Below are 23,845 nucleotides of genomic sequence, written 5' to 3'. Positions count from 1 at the left end.
CAGAGCCTAACCTTTCTGAACAATGTCCAGCTCACCCTGAACTCAGGATATATTTACATTGAAGTTGTGAGTGAGCCTCCCAGCCTGGATAGACAGATTTGTACTAGCAGAATTTGAGCAAGCATGCTAAAATTGAATAGCTATTTTGGCTTCAGCAGCAGCTTTGGCCTAAAAGCCTAAAGGATTAGATGTACAGGAGAGCATTCGATGCAGTCTGAGTTGCAGTGATCACACTGCTGGTTTTAGAATACTATCTTGAGCCATGCTCCTGTGAATTTGCCTACTTGGACTGGAGGAGTGTTCCCTTCTGCAGTGAAGACACACCCTGAGGAAGTATCCATTTAGAGTGTCTGTCATAAAGTAATATATTTGCATGATATGCTCTTTGTTTTGCTTTGATCAGTTAATGGCATACACGCCACAGTTTGGAACCTGCTCCTGTTTAATAATTTCTTGCATTTCAAAATTAACTGTCATAATTCAAAACTATTGCCATAAACCTTCCCCCTGTTATGCATTTGACTTTGACCCCAAAGAAGTTCAAACGTAGTTTTTGAAGTTTTTTTGAAAGTACCCAACCTATCTGTATCTGAGCTGTATGCAAATCACTCCTAACATTCTTCAAGGTCTAATTAACTATTCTGAACTCCTGGTTTGCTAATGGAAAGAATAAGCCTTACTAAAGTTGTAGTCCTGCCCAAACTTCTTTATTTTTTCCAAACTGTTTCAAACCAGTATTTCTCCTCAGCTATGCAGGATGAGCCTGATTTTCTTCTTGCTTGCTCCATTTTTACCCTGGCATACATCCACTAGCTTCAATTAAATGTCTCCTGATTTACAGCAGCATAATTAAGGGAGGAGGAGGTTCATCTAGAGAATTAAAAGTGCTAGGTATTATAGTGATGATCATCCCTCAGTGTTACATCATGGGAGTTTTTTAAGACAACAAAACAAATAGTTTTACAACATATAAGATCTTAAAGGGGAAAGCTTCTGTTTAAAATTTATCATGAATCACTAATAAATCTTGACCATGAAACAGCTCCATAGATTTGTGAAGTGAATTGTTTTAAACCCTTCACAGAATTCCTACATTTGAGATGCTTAAATGCACTCATGATCCTTTCAGCTTCCTTAAAATCCTCACAGTACCTTAGAATGTTGTTCACTTATCCTGATGTCTTGCACTCCACAGCTGTGTCTACATGTGCAGCTGCTTCTGGAAGTGGCATGGTAGTGAGCTATCTGGAAGGTGCTAATATGGCTTGGATACAAATTTTCTGTGCCTCATTAGCATATCAGCACATGTTTTGGAGTCCAAAAGAAGGTCTTCCAGACCTCAAAGTACATGTGTAGACTTGCGGCCCACGGGGATCTTCCAGAAGGAAACCCTGCTTCTGGAAGCCCCCTCTTCTCCAAAATTTTGAGGAAGAAGGGGCTTCCAGAGGGAGGGTTTCCTTCCAGAAGATGCCCATAGGCTGTGTGTCTGCACGTGTACTCTGGAGTCCAGAAGAGCTTCTTCTGCACTCCGAACCATGTGCCAATATGCTAATGAGGTGCAGAAAATTTGCATCTACGCCTCATTAGCATCTTCCAGATAGCTCATTACCGTGCCACTTCCGGAAGAAGTGGCATGTGTAGACACAGCCCTAATGTGTTCTTAAGCTACTCCTTAGGACTCTTAGGGTGCATCTACACTAGGATCCTACTTTGAAGTTAAGGGGATACTTTGAAGTAGCCTGCAGAGTATCTACATATGCTTTTCCTTACTTTTAAGTTAACTTCAAAGTAAGGGATGCTAACTTTGAAGTCCTTACTCCATTCCTGGGAAAAGAATAGCACCCTACTTTGAAGTTGAAATTCGAGGTAGGGTGTATGTGAATGCTCTGTATTGACTACTTTGACATAAGGGTTCTGCCATGGTGGTGACCCCCCAGAGCACGGAGTCCAGCATGGCAAGGCTCTATGGTCACTGCCCTTCGCCTGATAGGAACCAGCTCCCCAGCAACACCAGGCAGGAAGCTGAGAGTGTGCCACAAGCAGAAGCAGCATGAGCTCCCCGCTGGACAGTCCTAGCTCGACGTGCCTGCCAGCACCTGCACCCCCTGCCCACCATGGCAGCACTGGAGGACCCCCCTATGCCCTTGGAGCCTACTGACAAGACCCCGGAGGGCTCACAGTGCCCGGGAAAGGCATGCGTGAAGAGAGGCCTCTCATGGAGTGCGGGAGAATTGCAGGATCTCCTCGCTTTATGAGGGGGAAGAAGAGGTCCTGCGGCAGACCAGCACTCAACAGCACAATGCTGATGCTTTTGACAGCCTGGTTGGGGGCTCACCACCCGAGGCCACCCCAGCCGCACTGGGGACAGCGTATGAACCAAAGTAAAAGAGCTGCAGCAGGCATACTGCCGAGCCTGGGACACAGCAAGACGAATGGGGGCATGGCCAGCCCACTGCCCCCACTATGGGGAGCTGCATTGGCTCCTGGGGCCAAGGGCAGTGCCCCCACCACCACCTGGTAGACACCGCCAGCCCCCGCCATGGACACTGAGGCCAAGGCAGGTCCCTCAGGTGTCTTCAGCCCCATGCAGAAGGGTGGAGCCACCGAGACTGAGGGTGATGGCGGGGGGTCCAGTGATGGGACAAAGAGGTGGCCACCAACCAGGCAGTCATGTATGAGATGACTGCCATGATCTGGGACTGACTGGCGATGGAGTGGGAGGTATGGGTGTGGCTGGATGGCAGCCTGGACACCCTGACCCAGGCCATGGTCACCCACCTTGCCCAACCTCCCACCCCTTTGCCAGACCTGCTCGGAGCAGCCCCCCTTGCAGCTGCCCCCCCACCACAGCCGCCCACCTCCTGGCTGAACTGTCCCTGGCTGCCTGCCTTGAAATGGGTCATTGGCTCCTGGCTGGTGTGGGTGCAGATGTGGCCCCAGCAGCCCCCCCACATACACCCTGGGGAGCCTAAGCCTGCAGCACCCCCACCCTACCTCTACTTCCCTGTGGTCCTGGCCCCATCCCAGCCCGCACAGGGGGCCCTGAACACAGAGGCACCCGCAGCTGCTGTGGGTCTCAGCCCTCCACACTGGTGGTCAACTGACCACTTTCCCACTCGCCCTCCCCTCCAGGTTTGGTCCCCACCCCGGTCCCTCCTCCAGGTTTGGTCCCCCACCTGGGCCCCCCTGCAGGTTCGGTCTCCCACCCCAGTCCCCCACTTCTGTACAACGTTTCCCCATGTAAATAGTTTGAATTGTTCTGTTGTTTCAAAAATGTTTATTACCCCAAACCCCAGTAAACGTTGATGTTCCCACCCTAACCTGGAGTCCTTATTGCATGGTGGAGGAGTCGTGAGGAGGGAAACAGGAGGGGGTGTGTATTGTAAGGGGAGGAGGAGGGATGAGGGAGCTGGGGGTGTATGGTGCGAAGGGTGGCTGGCGGGGTCAGTGCAGGCCCTGGGCAAAGGCCTCACACAGGGCCTCCTGGACCCTCACCCCATCCCTTTGGGTCTGGTGGCATAGGACAGCAGGTGGCTGCTCATACCTGGCCCCTGGGTCCGCAGACCAGCCCTGGATGAAGGGCACCAGTCCGCTTTCCACAATATTGTGGAGAGCACAGAAGGCAGCAACCACCACGGGCATGTTTGGGAGGTTGATGTCCAGCTTTGTGAGGAGGCTGCGAAACCTCCCCTTCAGCCTCCTAAACAGCCACTTAACAGTGCCCCTGGCATGGTTGAGGCGGCTGTTGAAGACCTCTTGGGACAGGGTGGTGCATCCCATATAGGGCTGTGTGAGCCATGGGTGTAATGGGTAAGCAGCATCAGCCATGGTACAGGGGCCATCATGATGTCCCCCAGTGGGAGCACCCATGGAGGGGGACATAGGAGCCCTCCTGCATCCAGCATCCCAGCCACAAATTCCAGAACACCTGTGCATCATGGGCCCTGCCTGGCCACCCCACAGTCCATGAACTGGCCCCTCTCATCAACCAGGCCTGCAAGACCACAGAGTGGTACCCCTTCCTGTTAACATAGGTGCCCCCACAAAAAGTACCGGCACAACAAAGCACTGAGAATAGCTAAAGTGGAAAGTGCCATTCCCATTCTCTATTCAGACCCATTCTGATGGTGTAAAGTTTGCATATGAATTCCAGCTCAGCAGTTTCACACTGCAACCTATTTTTGAAGGTTTTCTTTCTTTCTTTCTTTCTTTCTTTCTTTCTTTCTTGCCGTTTCTACACAGGCCACTTCCTTTGGAAGTGGTATGCTAATACACAGAGCAAAAGATGCTAACGAGGCATGGATGCAAATTCCCCCCACCTCATTAGCATAATGTCACGTGATTTGAAGTCCAGAAGACCATTCTTCCGTACTCCAAAATGCCGTGTAGCAGCGCGGCCCCGGGGTCACTTCAGGAAGGAAGTCCTCCTTCCAGAGGCCCCTTCTTCCCACAAATTTTCAGGAAGAAGGGGCCTCCGGAAGAAGAACTTCGTTCCGGAAATGCCCCCGGGGCTGTGCTTCTACACAGCCTTTTGGAGTCTGGAAGAACGGTCTTCCAGACTCCAAATCAAGTAACGTTATGCTAATGAGGTGCAGGGAATTTGCATCTGTGCCTTGTTAGCATCTTTCGCTCCATGTATTAGCATGCCACTTCCAAAGGAAGTGGCCTGTGTAGAAACGGCCCCTTTCTTTCTTTCTTTCTTTCTTTCTTTTTCTTTCAGTGCTTGAGGATGACAACTTTCAAGTTTGTAACTGTGCACAGGTTAAAACGGAGATTAAAATGTTCTCTTTCTGTTTTTTTTTTTTTTTGCATGTCTGATTTGTCCATTTATTCTTTTGCAGAGAGACAGTCTGGTTTGTCCAGTATACATTAGTATAAGAATAGTAAAGTACAAAAACAAGTAGGAGAACATATTAACCTCCCTGAACACATAATAAAATTGTTAGTCTTTACAGGGCCACCAGCTTTCTTGTTTCAATTGGTTTTACCAACACAAGTTTGTTTTATAGATCAGGGCGTACTCTCATATACCTTATATCAGGCTTTATTTCTCCTTTATGAATCAGTGGACTATTAACACAGAGGCTAAGTTTACACTTACCAAAAACTTCGAAGTGTCCATGCTAATGGTCAGATCAAAGAATACTAATAAAGCGCTGAAATGCATATGAGCTCACAGGAATAAGTGTATTTCGATGTTGGTGGGGTACTTTTGAAAAGGACCCGGAGTAGATGAGCCACGCAGGAGCGAAAAGTGGCAATTTCAAAGTGCCCCAGACGGTGGCATGCTAATGAGGTGTTGAATATGCATTTCAGCACCTCATTAGTATTCTTTGATGTGGCCATTAGCATGGCCATTGCAAAGTTTTTGGTAAGTGTAGACACAGCCAGAAGGTCTCAAAATCTCCTATCTTTCAGATCCTGTCTTGTGTCTTGAGAGCCTCAACATTTCCTGGTAGCACCGGCATGAAAATAACTTAAAATTTCTTTCAGGTCTGTCCTATTGAAACTCAGGTCCCCACCATCTCTTTAAATACTCCCTGCTGGCTTTTGCCACAGCTCAGTCAACTCTTGCCAAAGCTGTGTACCAGGGTGCACCAGCTTACTCTCACCTCTGGGTAACACAGAAATACAAGGAGTATTTGAAGACTGTTTTTTTTTATTTTTGTAATTATATCATTATTTGTATTCATTCAAACGGATACATGGTCTGAATATTAAAAGCAAATGCACTTGGGTCCCAGTGATTTTCACCTAGTCACATGATGATATTATGCAGAAGATTCTAGTTCAAACTGGCATAGAAATTTTTAATCTGAGTATTTTAATAAACTCTTTGTTGTGATGTCTTAACCCCTGGCCAAAAATGAGCAACATCCTAGATTAAAGGGGCCCTCATTTTATTTTCAAATAATATTTACAAAGAGTAAAGTTCTGGCTTACAGTCTACAACTTTCTCTTTTCATTGCTGGTTTTGAGCATCTGTTTTTAAGGTTGATCTGATATTTGAGCTTTTCATAGTCTCTCAATGTGCTTCAGCAACATGTGTCATTAATGAAGTGAATTGGGTAACTAGTCTCACCACTGTTTGTAATTCAGCCTATGACAAGCCCCAGGAAAGCAAGAAAGGCTCAGCCAGCTCTAATTAGGAAAACATGCCCAAGGCCCAGGCTGTAGTATAAACAGAGACAGGACAAGCCACTCACTAGAAGAAAACCAAAAGTGAGCATTTGGCAAAGATGTGCATTCATACCAAACAAGAAACCTGCTGAACAAAACAAACCCCACACATGGACCTCAGAATGATACACTGTCACAAGAATAAAGAACCACTGCCCACAAGAGGGGACTGTGAACAGGCACTAGAAAGAAAGATCCTACAGATGTTGAAAAATATTTAATCAGAATAACTATTTCTAAGATAAAAATAAAATCTTGACTGACCGTACCAAAAGACTACTAATATGATTGTATGAATATAACAATAATTAGCATTGGGCTGGCTTTAATCAGCAACTACATATAGAATCATAGAATCATAGAACACTAGAACTGGCAGGGACCTTGAGAGGTCATTGAGTCCGGCCCGCTGCCCTCCTGGCAGGTCCAAGTACTGTCTAGACCATCCCTGATAGACATTTATCTAACCTGTTCTTAAATATCTCTAGAGAGGGACATTCTACACCCTCCCTAGGCAATTTATTCCAGTGTTTGACCACTCTGACAGTTAGGAACTTTTTCCTAATGTCCAACATAAACCTCACTTGCTGCAGTTTAAGCCCATAGCTTCTTGTTCTACCCTTGGAGGCCAAGAACAAGTTTTCTCCCTCATCCTTATGACACCCTTTTAGATACCTGAAAACCGCTATCATGTCCCCCCTTAATCTTCTTTTTTCCAAACTAAACAAGCCCAGTTATTTCAGCCTTTCTTCATAGGTCATGTTCTCTAGACCTTTGATCATTCTTGTTGCTCTTTTCTGGACCCTTTTCAATTTTTCCATATCTTTCTTGAAATGCAGCACCTAGAACTGGACACAATACTCCAACTAAGGCCTAACCAGCGTGGAGTAGAGCGGAAGAATTACTTCTTGTGTCTTGTTCACAACACACCTGTTAATGCATCCCAGAATCACGTTTGCTTTTTTCACAACAGCATCACACTGTTGACTCATATTTAACTTGTGGTCCACTATAACCCCTAGATCCCTCTCTGCCGTACTCCTTCCTAGACAGTCGCTTCCCATTCTGTATGTGTGAAACTGATTGTTCCTTCCTGAGTGGAGCATTTTGCATTTGTCTTTATTAAACTTCATTCTGTTTACTTCAGACCATTTCTCCAGTTTGTCCAGATCATTTTGAATTCTGACCCCATCCTCCAAAGCAGTTGCAACCCCTCCTAGCTTGGTATCATCTGCAAACTTTTTGGCTTACTTTCTATGCCAATATCTAAATCGTTGATGAAGACATTGAACAGATCCGGTACCAATACAGACCCCTGCAGAGCCCCACTTGTTATACTTTTCCAGCAAGATTGAGAACCATTAATAACTCATCCCTGAATACATTTATCCAGCCAGTTTTGCACCCACCCTATAATAGCCCTATCTAAGTTGTATTTGCCTAGTTTATTGATAAGAATATCATGCGAGACCGTATCAAATGCCTTACTAAAATCAGGTATACCACATCCACTGCTTCTCCCTTATCCACAAGGCTCGTTATCCTATCAAAGAAAGCTATCAGAAAGCTATTTATTTATTTATTTATTTATTTATCTAGTGCAGTGAATGACTAGGACCCTAGGGTGTTCACAGACAACATCTAAGATTTGCAAAGGGGTCTGTGCCTTCATTTGAAAATTCTGAAATGAAAGAAGAGGTTGAAAATCATGAATGCTGAAGGATAGAAACAGATAAAAAATCAAAACAGTAGATACTATTTATAAGTACTACAAGTCTGTCTGATAATCTCAAAGGCTATGTCTACCTTACAGCAACCTTTCGAAAGAAGATCATCCGGCAGATCTCTTCTGGAAGATCATCTTTTGAAAGAGCACTTCTATACTTACCCCTGGCAGCTTGATGCAAATGAGCAGAAAATGCAAAATGGCTGCTCATTTGCATACCCAAGTGGCTCATTTGTGTATTCATAGTGGAAAACAAGCAATGAAGATGTGGTTCTGCCAGTAAAAACCCCCTTGGTCAGCAGCCCCTTATCCCTGATTTTTTCTAGGGTAAGGGGTCGGCAACAGACAGGGTTTTTGCTGGAAAAACTACATCTTTCACTGCTCATTTTTTCCAGTGGATATGCAAATAAGCTTCTCGAATATGCAAATGTTGACAATTTTGCATTTTCTACACTGCTCATTTGCATGAAGCTGCCAGCACTAGGGTGAGCATAGCACTAGCCAAAAAGTGGATCGATCTTTCATTCTACTTTTTTGAAAGACTGATCTGCTCTTTCGAAAGAGATCAGCCACACTGCCCTGGCCATTCTTTCAAAAGAACAGGCTAGTAAAGATGTGTCTACACTAGGCATTATTTCTGAAAGTCCAGGGTCTCTTTTGAAAGAGTTTGCGGTGCATCTACATACACCACATGCTCTTTCGAAAACAAAATCAAAGGAATGCACTCCAGTATTCAAATTAACTCTTCCAAACATGAAATAGGAAAAGCCTCTCCTTTCGAAAGCGTATTTTTAAAGAAGGCACGTGTAGATGTTCTGCGACCCGCTCTTTCAAAAAAGCAGGGTCCACCATGGCACTGATCAGCTGCTAGGCGGAGATGTGCTGTCCAACACCTGTGTGGCTCTATGGTCTGTGCTTGCAGCAGCCCTTAAAGCTACATGCACCCAGAAACCCCGTTGTAGGAATCTGAGACCGTGCAGGCAACAGCCGCTGCATGCGGTGCCCTTGCGCGTCTCAGCCAGACCCACAGTGGCTGCTGGCACAGTATGGCCAGCAGCCAACGAGGAGAGAAGGCCCTCCCTTCAAGTGTGTCCATGGCTCCCAGGGGCCAGCCAGGGGGGAAAAAGGCGAGCCTCCTCATGGACGGAGCGTGAGCTCTGGGACTTGTTGGGCCTATGGCGGGATGAGGAGGTCCTGCATGAGATGGGCACGAAGCGGCAGAATGTGATCGCTTTCGACCTGCTGGCTGAGGGCCTGACTACCTGTGGCCACGCTGCTCGCACTCTGGACAAGGTACACAGCAAGGTGAAGGAGTTGCAGCAGGGGTACGCCCAGGCTTGGGACTCGGCCAGCCAGTTGGGGCTGCCCTGGCTTTGTGCCCATTTTACCAGGAGCTCCAAAGCCTCCGGTGACCCCGGAACACCACCTTCACACCTTCCATCCTCGATACCTCTGTGGAGAAGTCCCAGCCAGAGGAGCCCGAGGAGCCGGGACCGTCGGCCAGCCCAAGGCCAGCAGGGCCAGAACCAGAACATGCAGCAGAGGTGGAGTGGTCCAGCAAAGAGAAGGACCTTGTCATAGATCTGCCTCCCAGGGTGCATGGCCTGTCCCTCCTTACCTCCATCGTGATGGCCCCAACCATGGCCTTTCCCACACTGAATTGGTGTCCCATGGAGCAGTAGCTGTCTGGAGTGGCCAGCTTTCAGATGGTGATTGTGACTTTCTTCTCCATGGGGAGGGTGTCCCACATCTGGGTGTCCTCATGTCTCAGTTCAGGGGACAGCCACTGCCAGAGCTCTCTAAAGGTCTGCCACTGCATCCAGAAGTTGTGGAGCCACCAGTCATCGTCCCACTCCCCCATGACTAGGTGCTCCCACCAGTCTGAGCTGGTGGAGTAGCTCCAGAGCTGATGGAGCACCTGGGGGTGTGGCAACAAAGGAGATGAGGGTCTGGCACATCCCTGGCTGCTTCTGGGGGGAGGGGGTCCTCCTCCAGCAGGAGCTGCAGGGTGGGCACCACTGACCAGCAGGGCAACCTCTCTGCTGTCAGCAGCAAGCAGGGTGTCCAGCTACTGCTGGTTCATGCTCTGTCCTGTGGGCACTGTGTCTGTGGGGCTGATAGCAGCTCTGCAAGCCTCATGCTGTGGAGGGCAGTGGTGTTGGGGAGGGCCCCTTCCTGGCACCTTCTTTTGAAAGAGAGCATGGGTACATGTAGACACTCTTTCAAAGGGCTTGCTGGCCCCTTTCAAAAGGGCAGATGGCCCGTTTCGATGGCAAGAATTGACAGCCCCAGCCCCAGCCCCAGCCCGTGTGTAGACACTCCCCCTCGAAAGGGCATCTTTAGCCTACTCTCTTTTGAATGGTGCCATTTTGAAAGAGTGCCCTTTCCCACATCCCCCACACCCTGCACATGCTGAGGCCTGCTAAGCTATCCACAGCACAGCAGACTCTGTGCAGGGACCGGATTCCAAGCAGAGATCCCCCTGGATCCCCAGCAGCTCGACTTCCTGGACACCATGGTCTGCTTACTGACCACAGTGCCAATTGCCACCCTCCAACTCTTCTGGTGGGTGACACCCCCCCACTGCAGTCCTGAACGCCTATCCATAGGGCCCCATCTGTACCCCCTTTTCTGGGTGCTCTGGTGCCTATGGAGCTATCCCATGAGCTCTGAGTGGTGGGACCAGCTCATGATCGATGAGTGGGACGAAGACTGCTGGCTCCAGAACTTCTGCATGACCAACTGGACATTTCTGGAGCTGTGCCACTGGCTTGCCCCTACCCTCCAACACCAGAACACCTGCATGCAGACCACATGCATGCAGGCCACCCCCTCAAGAAGTGGGTTGCCATCGTAGTGTGGGAGCTGGCCACCCTGAATAGCTGCTGGTCTGTGGGGCACCATTTTGGGGTGGGCAACTGTCAGGGCCGTCCTCATGGAGGTAAGGCATACTGAGGGCACACACCCGCCACAGGGAGTGGGGGTGGGGACTCCCAGACCAGGAGACCCCTCAGAGACCAGGTGGTGGGGGTACGAGGGGGCCATGAGGGAGCAGGGAAGGGTGGGCCCTGGAGGGGATGGATGGGGAGTCTCTGGAGAAAGGGGACATGGGGAGCAGGGATGGGGTGCCTGGAGCACTCTGTCATACACGCACGAGAGCATGCACTCTCTATTCCATGCAGGTCGTCAAGGCAATCAATGCCATCCTATGGAGGGTCATTCCTGTTGGCGACCTTGATGCAGACGTCACAGGATTTGCCTCACTGGAGTTTGCTTCAGGCCTTGTTGATGTGAGAGGAGGCTTCATGGACATCTGTGTGGGCTGGTTGGGCCTGGCCCGTTATGCCTGGGTGCTCAGGAGCTCATGCTTCGGGTGGAGGATTGAGGAGGGGACCTATGTCCCCCCCGTGGGAGCTCCTGGTTGGGGACATCACCGTGCCCCTCTGCATGGTGGCTGACACTGCCTACCCACTGCATCCTTGGCTCATGAAGCCCTATACTGGCTGCCCAGACCCAACAAAGGACCTTTTTAACACCAGGTTCAACCAGACCCGCAGCCCTGTGGGGTGTGAGAATGGGCACCTGAAAGGCCATTTTTGGTGTCTCCTGACATCGAGGGCCTTCCTGACATGCTCCCCATCCCAGTGGTCCTGGAGACACAGGGCAGTGGCCAGCTGCTCATACCCAGGGCCAGCCTTGGCAGCCCACCCCTGCAAGAAGAGCTCATTCTTTCTCTCTGACACATTGTAGAGAGCACAGTAGGCCCCGTGACAGTGGGCACATTGTTCAGGGAGACCTCAAACATCCCTGCAAAGTTGGTATAGTAAGCAATTTAGAGATTGGAATGCGGAAGCATGTGGAAGATCAACTAAAATTACTTTCCCAAGCTTATACATGATTTTTCTGTTTGATTAAGACAGCAAGTGGCTGTCAGATGCAGGATTATTCCCAGGTTTCTTGACTTCCTGTCTCTGACCACAGCACACTTTCATATATATGGATGCAAGAGGAGGGAGACAAAAGAAGGAAAGAGAGATAGAAGACCTAAGGAACAGACAAATAAATAAATGAGGGAGACATGTAACTGGACGAAGACTAAAATTAATAAATAGCAGTTAATGGCTACGTCTACACGTGCAGCCGACATCGAAATAGCTTATTTCGATGTTGCGACATCGAAATAGTCTATTTCGATGAATAACGTCTACACGTCCTCCAGGGCCAGCAACGTCGATGTTCACCTTCGACGTTGCTCAGCCCAACATCGAAATAGGCGCAGCGAGGGAACGTCTACACGTCAAAGTAGCACACATCGAAATAGGGATGCCAGGCACAGCTGCAGACAGGGTCACAGGGCGGACTCAACAGCAAGCCGCTCCCTTAAAGGGCCCCTCCCAGACACAGTTGCACTAAACAACACAAGATCCACAGAGCTGACAACTGGTTGCAGACCCTGTGCCTGCAGCATAGATCCCCAGCTGCCGCAGAAGCAGCCAGAAGCCCTGGGCTAAGGGCTGCTGCCCACGGTGACCATAGAGCCCCGCAGGGGCTGGAGAGAGAGCATCTCTCAAGCCCCCAGCTGATGGCCGCCATGGAGGACCCAGCAATTTCGACGTTGCGGGACGCGGATTGTCTACACGGTCCCTACTTTGACGTTGAACGTCGAAGTAGGGCGCTATTCCTATCTCCTCATGAGGTTAGCGACTTCGACGTCTCGCCGCCTAACGTCGAAGTTAACTTCGAAATGGCGCCCGACACGTGTAGACGCGACGGGCGCTATTTCGAAGTTGGTGCCGCTACTTTGAAGTAGCGTGCACGTGTAGACGCAGCTAATATATTGCTGTTATATAATGTTTTTCATTCATAAATATTAAAATGCTTAATAGAAGAGGGTTAGTATGACTATGCATATTTTACAGATAGAATAACTGAAACAAAGAAAGGTGAAGAGATTTGCTTAAAGTCACATGATGGACAAGTGGTCCAGCTGGGAACAGAACCCAGATTTCTCAGCTCATAAGAATGGGAATAAATTATGTTCATGAAATGAACTGAGAACTATGTTTCATGTGACAATGTAAGAGGGTACACAGAGAGAGATGTTCTTTCCTTTTAGAATATTTTAAGTGATACCGCTTTAAGAGAAGGATGGAACAGACTGTTGGAACCAGAGCCTTCCCTGAGGGCCAGGAATGAGTCTTTGAACTGAACAGTTGGAGAAAGAAAGACAAGTCTGAGGGAAAAATGATGGCAGCAATTAGTTGTTGAAGAGAAGATCTGGAGTAGCTAGTGAGGAAAAATGGGAGCTCTGGCCAATGGGAGATTCTGATACCTGTGAATGCATGGTAAACAACCTGATTGGCAGCCTGCTACTCGCTTACTTGAATGTAGGCCATGGGCCATAGATACCCCAGCCTGAGGCCACAGCTTGTCTACCACTATTCTCCATACATGCTTATTTATAGTTTTTCCAGATTTGGGGTAGTGGTCTCTAATTTAGTTTAGAATGTTTGTGCTGATGAAAGGGTCACAAACTAGAGGAAATAATCTAAAATTTTAAACCTAATTCAGTTTTCATCGATGTTAATGGGAGTTTTACCACTTACGCCATTAGAGGCAGGATTGGGTCTTTGAATAGGGAAACTCAGAAGGAATAATTCCACATAAGAACTAGTAAACATATGGAATAAGTTACTGGGTAAGAAATTGGAGCAAAGAGTTATTCCTGAGTTTAAGAGAAACCTATATTTGTATCTGAAGAAAGAAAGGATTGAAAAATAAAGTGAAAAAGCAGGAAGGTGGAATTATGACCAATCAAAAGAGAGCAGTTGGTAAGGCAGAATGGGTTGTAAATCCATTACCTGATTTTAAAAATTTGCTTTGTTCCTGAATAATGCATTGGTTCTCCATTATTCTTAATTACCTTTTAAAAAGCAGAGGTCTACATGTAGACTATTTGTATTATATGATACTGAAATGTGCTCCGTGGTGCAACATGTGTCTGTTAAGTCCAATGGGAAACTAGGTCATTGTTCCTCATCTGTTACAAATCATGTGATTACATTGCGGGGGAGGGGAGGGACATTATTTTCAGCCTGAAGGATCTCATCAGCTTTGTGATGGAATTGTAACATCAAGAATAGATCTTCTGTGTTTGTGTTTTTGTAATTTTCAGTGTGGCTAACTAAGAAAGTCCAGTTTAATGCATAATATTCTCAGACAGAAATTATTTCCTTAAAAATCATTAGTCTATTTTGACTTCAGTCCATATAAGTAACTTCCATAATTGCAAAGTATGCTTGATTATGAAAAGTGAAGAGGATCCAAAAGAATGCTTGTAAAAGGACAATTTAAGGATGGAGGGATCCAGAAAATCTTGTTCCTAGAAATTGGATTAGACCCAGGCACAGGAAATGGCCAGATAGCAGTGAAAGGAAACAATTCCAGGGAACCAGGATGTGGATGAGGGGAAAAATCCCAGAACACTGTTCTGCTAAGACCCTGGACTGAGGAGCCCCAGGGGTGAGGGGGGTGGGGGGGGCTCTTGTCTCTATCGCCAACTGGGGAAGAACTCTCTGAGGGAAGGCTGTGGATAGACTGCCTTCTCCCGCCCAGACTAGAGACACAGGAAGAAAAAAAAAAGCTAAGGCTTAGTGTCAGCTAGAAAGTGCAAAGCCTGATGGAGTTGGGTGAAGCAGAGTGAGGGAATGGAAGAGCTCTGTGTAGCAATGTCTACACTGGAGAGTTTTATCCTCAAAACCCTAGTTTTGTTGACAAAACTCATGGAGTGTTCACACCAAGAATGTGTGTCCTGTCGACATACTGTTGACAGAACTCGGCACTTTTGTTGACAGCCTTCTGCCTCTCCCCCATGAGACAGAATGCCATTCTTCACAGAATCTGTCAACAAAAAAGCCTTGTGGATGCTCGAGGGGCCCTCTCTAGATAGACAGGGCTCGGAAGCATCACTGAGCAACCCTGTCTGCTGTGCTTTTGGTTGTTTTTTCTGTCAAGAGAGTAGCTGGGCAGTCTGGCTGCTCTCTGTTGACAGGGCAGATCAACAGAATGATCTGCTTTCATGTGTAGCCGCAATCTGTCAACATGTTTTGTTGGAAATTAACTTCTGTGGACAGATCCCTGTAGTATCAGAGAGGTAGCCGTGTTAGCCTGTAGCTTTGAGAACAACAAGAAGTCTTGTGGCACCTTATAGACTAACAGATAATTTGGAGCATAAGCTTTCTTGGGCAAAGACCCACTTCATCAGATGCATGAATGGGGGTGGGGTTCAGAGTGGTATTCAAAGAATGGGTTCCCAGTAAAAAGGAGGGCCAGAGCTGACAAAGTCTATTCAGCAAGGTGGAATGTTAGGTCCTGTGATGATGTCACTGGTGTAGATATGTGAGCAGAGTTGGCAGCGAAGACCATTGCAGGGGCTGGTTCCAGCCCTAGAGCCACTGGTTTCTGATTTGTAGTGGCTGGTGAGGCTTTGTTTAAGATTGGCAGGCTATCTGTAGGCGAGGACAGGCCTGCATCCCAAGGTCTGTGAGAGTGAAAGATCATTGTTCAGGATGGGTTGGAGATCACTGATGATGCGGTGGAGCGGCCTTAAGTGGGGTCAGTGGCGTTCTCTTGTTTTCCTTGTGAGGCCTGTCTTGTAGCAGGTGGCTTCTGGGTACCCATCTGGCTCTGTCAACCTTTGGACCTAACATCAACCATACTATCGGGGCTCCTTTACCTGCACATCTACTAATATAATATATGCCATCATGTGCCAGCAATGCCCCACTGCAATTTACATTGGCCAAACTGGACAGTCTCTACATGAAAGAATAAATGGACATAAATCAGACACCAGGAACGGTAATGTACAGAAGCCTTTGGGGGAACACTTCAATCTCCCTGGACAATCAGGAGCAGATTTAAGAGTGGCAGTCCTGAAACAAAGAAATTTCAAAAATCAAATGGAGAGAGAAATCTCTGAGCTGCAATTTATTTGCAAATTTGACTCTATTAACCAAGAATTAAACAGAGACTGGGAGTGGCTCGCAGCTTACAAAAACAGCTTCTCTGCCCTGGGTGTTAATATCTCCCCATTAGACTCTAACAATGGCTCATATCCCCCATCTGATCTGCGCCTTGTTTTTTCCTCTTTTGATACATACTATTGATAACGGGCCTTTTCCACCTTGCTGAACAGACCTTGTCAGCTCTGGCCCTCCCTTTTACTGGGACCCCATTCTTTAAATACCCCTCTGAAACCACCCCACTCATGCATCTGATGAAGCGGGTCTTTGCCCATGAAAGCTTATACTCCAAAATATCTGTTAGTCTGTAAGGTGCCACAAGACTTCTTGTTGTTCTCAGATCGCTGTACTGTAGACATGGCCTCTGTGTGGCAGAAGATCCAAGGTTAAGTGTGAACTTTTGTGTTATGGTTATGGACTTTATTTTGGGACTCTCTGAGGATTGTTTGAACTATTAATTATTAAGGACTCTGACAACTGTTTGACTCTTACTAAAGCAGACCTAGGTGGAGGTATTGTTAAAAACAAGAGATTGTGTGGAGTGCTGCCTGAAGAGGGACCTACGAAGAGCAAGGTGCCTCCAAAATGACTCCTGATCATGAAGGGTGCTAAGGCAGTGGCTGCCTGCTACAATGCTAGATAAGAAAGTTATAATTTTATAATACGTGAGTAGTTTCAAAACATCATAAATTGAAAAAAAAAAGGGCTTCAGAGATAGCTATGTTAGTCTGTTTCTGCCAAAAACAACAAGGAGTCTGATGGTACCTTAAAGAATTAACTATATTATTATGGCATATGCTTTTTGAACTTTATACAACTCACAATAGCTTATGCCATAATAAAATAGCATGTGTTTAAGGTTCCATCAGACTTATTAGTATTTTTAATGAAAAAGAAATAAGACAAACCAATCACACCTTAAAAACACATCAACATTTATATTATTCTCTAAGCAACTAAACAACATTACTATTGAACCTTTGCCCTCTAGTTACCTTTCTCTCTCCCTGTTGCTTTTGTGTCCCTAGTGGATGGATTCTGACACTCTTATTTATGTAAAGTAGTACCTCAGTGTAGTATTCCTCCATGGATACAAAATATATATCTGCATCTGTATCCTAAAAAATGACCTTCTGATAGTCACAGATATAAAGCGTATATCCACAGATTTGCAGGGTTCTATATACAAAATTTTAATGTGCAGCTGCATCCATAGCCGCAAAAATGATCCATAGATATCCCTGGATTTGCAGGGCTCTACTTCTGCTTCTACTTCTAAGTAGCATCATTGAGTTTATTGGGGATACTGGTGGAGTGTGTTTATGTCTTCTGTATGTTTTATGGAGCCCCTAGGAAATGAATGAGCATGAAATAAGACAATAGTGCAAATGATGTTTTTCTTATGATTGAATAATTGTGAGAGCTGTAGGTCCTTATATTATTTTGAGCCTATTCTAGAAGTGATATCATAGATCACAGTGCCAAACATCCATTTTCCACAATCCTGGACAGAATATTATATGTATAGCCAGATACGGTCAGTCTCCTCTCTGTGTCAGAGGAGGTTACATACAAGCATCAGCTTGAGTGGTGATGCCCCAATGAATACCTCAAGTTTAAGATAAAGAAGAAACAATTTACTATGATTTAGATTTGCAATTATCAACACAATGTCATTTGTTATTTTTGCTCAGACTGTGTTCTATAGTAATGACTTCAAATTTGTGACAGATAGCAATAAAACTTTATGGAAGTTTTTGAAGTAGTTATAAAGGATGTGTAAATTACTAGAATATGGTTCTGTTAAAATAAGTTTACACAATAAGAAGTAAATCACAGTTCTTTGTAGTGTTAACATTTTAGATATTATTCATAAAAATGAGACTTTTAGTGCAGAATTGATAAATGCCTATGAAATCAACACGTGCAATGGGTTTATAAAGACAATGCTAACTTTTGGCATGCCTAAATTTGATGACAGTTGAAATAATGAATCTAGATGTTAATTTCAATGCATGACTGAATTATTTTGAAAGCTTTTTCATTTTCAAAATATTTTATGTCTCTTCTTCAAGCTGCTAAACACAGAGATGATGCATACTACCGTAGATCTGTTCATTTATCTGCTCCATTTAGTGAAGATATAAAAATCAGGACATCTGGCACCATGCCATAAAAGCTGAATTTACATGTGAGCAGATGGGACGTCCCACATTACGTAGGCCATACTAGTTCACCTAACAGTTCCTGCATCAAGATAAATAATCTCTGACTGATATAACACTTTAACATTAGATGGAAAAAAATCTAATTTTGATTTAAAGACTCCAAGTGATGGAAAACATATCTCAGGCCTTGGTAAGTGACTAATTGCTCCCCACTTCAAATTTGTATCTTATTTCCAGTTCGTACTTTGCTGATGTCAACTTCCAGCCATTGAAGCCTCTAGTACAGCTATCTCCTTCTTGTGCAGGATTGTTATAAACTATGATCAAATAATGTCTTAACTCTTTTGCTAAAGTTTAATAGTTGGAACTACTTTAAAGGAATGTCAGGAATGTCTTCTAGACCACAAATGGTTTTTGTAATTTTTTCTGAATATCTTCCATTTTCTCCAATACTGAACACCAGAACTGGACCCAGTATTCAAGTGATAATCAGATAAATGGCATACTCATAAGTAATGTCATCCTTCCTATTCTTAAATTTATGTGAGTTGCCACATTGTCCTAAACACGATAGTAGTTTTGACAAAGAATATTAGTAATTGAAACTGAGTGTGGATTGAGTAGGGTTCCTGTAGAACCATAGGATTCTCTCACAAGACTCCATCCCCTCAGGGCTCTCCAAGCCCTGTTCAGTCTGCTTGGTCTCCCTTTCTCTCTGAAGCTGCCCCTCTCCTTCTTGTCCACTCATCTCCAAGATTGTCACCAGATGAGTTCATAAAGTTGAATGGCTTGTGGGACTATAGTTTCCTCTGCAAAAGTTAACAAATTAACATAAACCTATACTGAAAAATCAATGATTCTTTGCTGAGTTACTGTATTCCATTTTAAAGCTAAAGTCACTTATTAAAGAAGGAAACAGACAGTTAAGTGTTGACCTTTAAGTGCCAACCTCAATACATTTGTAACTGTAGTTTCAATAGCAATGGCTCCAAAGTGTATGTATGTGTGTGAGATTTCAGATTCATGCTTGGTAATCTGTCCAAACCAGTCCTTCCTGTATTAGGGTTTAATCAAAATTGTGCAGCAGTTGTGGATTTTAAATTGCACAGTATGTTGCATATTCCTCTTCTAGTATTTGACAGTTCTTTACCATTGGATGATAAATAATTATAGCTACTAAAATAAAAATAGTATAAAAAGATTAAATATAGTTAAAGCTCTATGGGAACACATCATCCTTCGCTACTAATCAGAGCTGAGAGAACATTTTTTTTATAATGGGGGTTCTGATGACGGAAACCATGTGTTTAGTTGTTATTGGCTCTTCAAACCAGGGATAGTAGCACCTCCAGCACCCCTGGTTCTAATACCACTGCTACCCATTAGAGATCTCACAGTTCAGTACTGTAAAAGCTCTCCATGTGAAGGTGTCCACGTGTCATTCTAGCTAAAAAGCCTTTTCACAACTTTTTTGAACCTTCCCATAGTCATGTATAACAATGTGCACTTGACTTTGTAATTGTTTAGAAAGCTGCAATAGGCTCAGAGCTTGAGTGCATCTACACTAGGAACTTACTTTGAAGTGAACTTTGAAGTTAGGGACCACTTCGAAGTAGCCTGCAGAGCATCTACACACAGTTTTCCTTACTTCAAGGTCCTTACTCCATTCCTGGGAATGGAGTAGTGCCCTGTTCTGAAGTTTAACGTCAAAGTAGTGTGTGTGTAGACACTCATCTTCAAAGTCTGTTATTTCAAAGTAAGCACTTTGGAAATTATTTTTGTAGCATAGACCTGGCCTACATGTAGATTATTAACATAGTGGGAAGCTATGTGCTTTGAGGATAATGCAGATATGGAAGATTCAAGTAGAGATTTCTAAGTGGAATGTTTTCTAAGCTTTCTATAAAGTAACAGCAAGTTGTTCAGCAATATGCTGGTACTGGAAAGCTCCTTCTCAACTCAAGATAGTTTTTAAAGTTGAATTGATATGGGATATAAATAACACTCATTATCCTTTAAAAGACTGTTTCTCAAGGTCACATGAAGTCTCTAACTTCACCTTACTTGTCGTCAGATTTTTATTTTAATGAAGTATTTGTTTATGAATCTACACATTCTCTTCCTGGGCACAACACTATGGAATTCTGAGAGCTGTGCACCATCTTAAAGCTATCTCTTCTGTCTTCCTGGCCAGCACCATGGACTAATCAAAGATGAGACTGCCCCTAGAACATCCATCTCATTTTTATGCTGTAAATGCTGAGCCAAGGCTTCAACAGTTTAGTTAGTGATGTACAGATACTTACATGATGGATAAAGGATATCATAGTTGTGTACTTTTCCACAGAGTCTCAGTGATTGGATTGAGTGGGAAAAAGAGAAAAAAAGAAAAGAAAGAAAAAGAAAAAACAGCTGAGCAGCAAACAACTACTCAAAGCAGAGAGGTTTAGAGTCAGACACATTAATTTACATAAAACTGCCATATACTTATTAGCTGATTGGTTAATGATCAGAGTACAGTAAATTGCTCAACATATGGTATTGAGAAATAAGCATGCATTAATTATGCAAATCATATTTCCCGCCTGATGAGAGTGCAGAAAATTGCACCACTGAGAAATAAGGATCAGTATGAGCTGCACCTCTCCCCTCCATTTCTACTATAATGATTCACAATGCTCACTGGGCAGAGCTATTAAGTAGCATTATAAAAGAAAAATAATTGTGTTCTGTTCATCTGGGGCTTTCTTATGGAAAGGGATAGCATGATGCCATTAGGAAACTCAACAAGACAATAATCTACATCCATTCACAAGAAGCAGCAGAAGTTTAAACATCTGTTTCCCTCTATTGAATTCATGAAAGGGCTTTTCTGCACATAGAAAAAAATAGACTAATAAACAACAGTTGGGGAACATTAGCTCTTTCATTTACCATAACACTGAAATATACAGAGTGCAGTACAGGGAAGGTGGGTATTTAAACATCTTTCAAAACAAAGCACCTCACCAATAGAAGATCATTCAAAAGTTAATGTAAGAGTTATCTATTTTCATCTAAAATACATTAGAGAAGAGCATGACATTTTGTTGGAAAACGCATACTTAAAAGTCATTATCAAAAACCTAATATCCACAAGGCACAGAGCTGAAATTATGTCACTTTGGGCAGCAAAATCAAACAGTTTATCACATAAAATAGTGGTAGTAAGTGCTAAAAAAAAATCCTAGCCAGCAGTGTTTGGGGGGGGGGGGGAAGTTTAAGCTTAAAATATGGGATTTTTCCCTCCAGAATCATAGCTTTGGAAGAGGAATAATAATAAAAGGAACTTTGGACCCAAGAGTCAAGTTCCTGCCAAGGGCTTGTAATACAATATCTCAAGAGTTTCAAGGGTAATTCAGTGTCAATTGCGCTTGCCGTCCCCCAGAAAAAGTAAGCATTTAACTTCCGTTCAGTCTATGTGGACTGATGAAATGTAGGAAATCTGTTTCTGGAGGGGGGGAAGAGAGAGGGTTTCCAAAGAGAGCACCAAGCGGAGCGATCAGAAGTATGAAGAGTGGCAGTGTTGCTGCTGCTGGTGGTGTGCTCGGGCTGGAAGAACGGGACAGGCTGAAGGAGGAAAAAGGCTTCGCGGCGTTACAAGAAGAAAGTGAGTGAGATTTCTTCCCAGCCTAAGGAGTGCGGGGGTGAGGCGTTGCTGGCCACTCGTAAATGGCTAAGGAGGGGAGAGAGCTCTGCGAACTGCTACTGCGGTTAGTTCAGGCATCTGGCCGGGTTTACCGAAGTCAGAGCCGAGGCTTCTTTAAATTGCGCATGGTTTGGTTTGTTTCGGGGCTGCCTTTGAATTCAGGGAGAAGGCGGCCAGGGGGTTGGGGATTTCTCCCCTTCAGCACTAGAGCGGAGATCTTCCGCGTCTGCCCCTGCTCTTGAAAGTGCAAGCAACCTCCCTTCCCGAGAGTTTGCAAGTCGGCGCTTCAGGGGGACGGCCGGGAAAGCCGCAACAGAGAGGTAGGGCGAGGGCGGGGGAGAGAGGAAGTTTGCAAATTGCAGCCCGGGCGCTGCAGCTGCAGCTGCAGCTGCTGCTGCTCAGGTAAAAACCTTTCTTTTGCTCCACTTAGAGGAAGCGCCCCCCTCTGCCTACCCAGCGTTTGCCTGTGTCACGGCAGCCTCGGGCGGGGGGATGAATGGGGCGGAAGCTACGCTAATGATTTGAGAATCGTTATTTCCAGCTGGGGAGCTCGCCGGGGCTCAGCCTCTCCGCGCGCCTGGGCATTCGAATGCCGCTGAGCTGGCCGTGAAGGTTTGCATTGTCTCGCCGTGAATGAGCCGCCCTGGGGAAGCGGGGTTGCAGGCCGGCCGGGCTTCTCTGCGTGAGAGCACCAGCAGACAAGCCGGAGGCGGAGGACGAGATGCTCATTCACGCGGGTTCGGGCTGGGGGCCGGTGGCTGGCATCCAAATAGCATCGCCGGAGGAGAGTGTGTGCGCGCGTCAAAGGCTTACACGTTTCCAGCGCGCCAGCACTGGGGTGTGTGTGTGTGTGCTGCTGTCTGTTTCCCCCCAACACACACACACACACACACCCAGCCCTATGGCTGGAGGGAAAGGGAGCTGGTTTTCCTGTGGCAGAGGAGCCCGTTTGGATACGGGATCATCCGCCCCATGAAGCGCAGGGGCAAGTGTTTGGTGCGCCCCCAGAGCTGTGCCACTGGAAGAAGGGCAAACCCGGCTCCCGCAAAGGACGGGCGGGGCAGTGCTAACGCCAGCCCCAGCGCTACTTTGGCACGCAGGGCCAGCGCCGTGCACCGCAGCGTGGCCTGCTGCGCCCGCGTGGGATAAGCGTCCTCCGCTGCTCTCTGGGCAGCCCTTCCCCGCGGCGCGTCTGGCGTTTCTTTGAAATGGGGTGGTGGGCGGGAGGGGCTTTTCTTTCGGCCTCCACGCACATTAAAGCTGGGCTTAGTTCTTCGCTGCCGAGCAGAGGCTGTGCCAAGTGTAATGGCTTTGTGATGTGGCTTGTGATTTAATAGGAAATTAGCTGACATTCCCTAAATTCATTGCATATGGTACAATAGGCCCTCTGATGAGAATTACGTGGTGGATGTCAGGTTGGAAGCTCAGCCAAAGGGTGATGAAGGAGGTGTAGTGGCCCCTGGCTGGCTGAGAAGCTTTTGAAAAAAATACCTGTTACAATTTGATCAGAAGGAAGGTAGGCGGCACACGAGGGACTTTGAAGTTAGTCATTTTCAGCTTGGCCCTTAATTTCAAAGGAACAAGAGCAGGCCTAGCAACATTTAAGAATGGAAGGCTACATCAATTAAATCTAAAGTTCCAGGAGCTGGCGGTTATTGACGATAACCACACCTTATTCTGCACCAATCTGCAGGCATTTTTAAAACAATTAAACTCCTCAAACACCTCTTAAAATTGGACAGCTGTAATATATATGATCTCTTGTTTAGCTAAGGGAGACTCAGATTTGACTTTTCTGGACAGATTTTTTAAAGATCAGTTTGAGTAGGCAAGTAGAAAAATGAGAAGAGCTTGACCCTGCAGTCCTGCAAGTCAACAATCAGGATTTTTGCCTGCCTTATGCATCAGGATCATCACCTAAGAGCTTATTTTATGGCCAAGTTAATATCAAACATTCCTTAACCTTTGTTATTAAGTGTCTGAGAGAGAGAAATAACATCCCTGCTTTTCTTTTGGTAGAACAGACATACAGCAAGACAGCAACATTGTCTATGGTAAA

At 45.7% G+C, this 23,845-nt stretch overlaps 1 protein-coding gene across 1 annotated transcript in view; it reads left to right on the top strand.

Moving 5' to 3' along the window:
* The first annotated feature begins 21,616 nt into the window (after positions 1-21,616).
* The window catches only part of GAS2 (growth arrest specific 2), a 151,058-nt gene continuing 148,829 nt past the window's right edge, over positions 21,617-23,845 (top strand). Inside the window, exon 1 of the mRNA XM_074999012.1 lies at positions 21,617-21,747. The gene's annotated coding sequence lies outside the window, so the exon portion shown is untranslated. The remainder of the gene's footprint in view (positions 21,748-23,845) is intronic.

The sequence above is a fragment of the Carettochelys insculpta genome, chromosome 6, assembly GCF_033958435.1.
Source record: "Carettochelys insculpta isolate YL-2023 chromosome 6, ASM3395843v1, whole genome shotgun sequence".
In the NCBI taxonomy this organism is placed as follows: Eukaryota; Metazoa; Chordata; order Testudines; family Carettochelyidae; genus Carettochelys; species Carettochelys insculpta.
Note: the sequence above shows the minus strand (reverse complement) of the source record. Positions and strands in the feature narration are given on the sequence as shown.